Here is a 934-nt window from a genome sequence, read left to right on the forward strand (position 1 = left end):
AACCAGGTTTGTTCCCCAAATCTTTCGTAGGGTACCAATGTTGATATTTAAGTGAAAAGTTTCTGCAAAATCCTGGAATTAAGCCTGAACTCAAGGAAGACTGAGCCGGGGAGGGAAAAGGGGCATTTCCACACCCAAGAGGGCGAGTTGTGGTAGACACCTGCTGTTTTTGTCCTCTTGGGGCAACACTCCTGTGGGAGCTGGTCTTCCCAGAGCCCCCTGGAACAGCAATGAGGTTGGGTACTCCGTCCAGTCATGACTCCCCAGCCATTTAACACAATACATTTGGGCACTGACCCAAGCAAATCTGATCTTATTTCTTCCAAGGGATTTGATATGTGAAATATCGGAAAGAGAGGGAGTCTCTTATTTTTAAACCAGGAATTATAAGGTTATACATATGACTGGCACTACTAGCCATATTTCCTACCACATATAAAGAATTTATTTACATCAGAAGAGAATTAGGTCACATAGGGGGAAAAATAAAAGCAGAGACAAACATAACCTGAGAGGAAGAGTAGGAAATATAATCTTGATGACATCATTTGCACACCTGAATGTACCTGTGACTAAAGCCTTTGTTCGGTACAGCAGATTATGAGAGTAGAAAATGAGTTCTCCTGTCCTCACCCCCCCACCCCACCCTGCAGTTCTAGCACCAGGGTTGGTAAATTGGTAAAAAGGTTTTAAAGAAAGAGGGAAGTTACTGGTACACAAACACAGGGAAGAATTTGGAACTGAACAGCCATCCAGGAGGAAGGGGATGAGGAGCAGAAGTAGAGGAAGAACATAGAGGGGATGATCCAGTCCTGTGATAGAACTGCTCCTCATAGCTTTTCAAATTTTAAACAAATTCAACTAAATATCACTAAATATTGATGTCAATCGATTTCTTGGGAAAATCCATTTTTTTTAAAGGTATGTAGTTTTG

Source organism: Mustela nigripes, chromosome 8 (assembly GCF_022355385.1).
Source record: "Mustela nigripes isolate SB6536 chromosome 8, MUSNIG.SB6536, whole genome shotgun sequence".
Lineage (NCBI taxonomy): Eukaryota > Metazoa > Chordata > Mammalia > Carnivora > Mustelidae > Mustela > Mustela nigripes.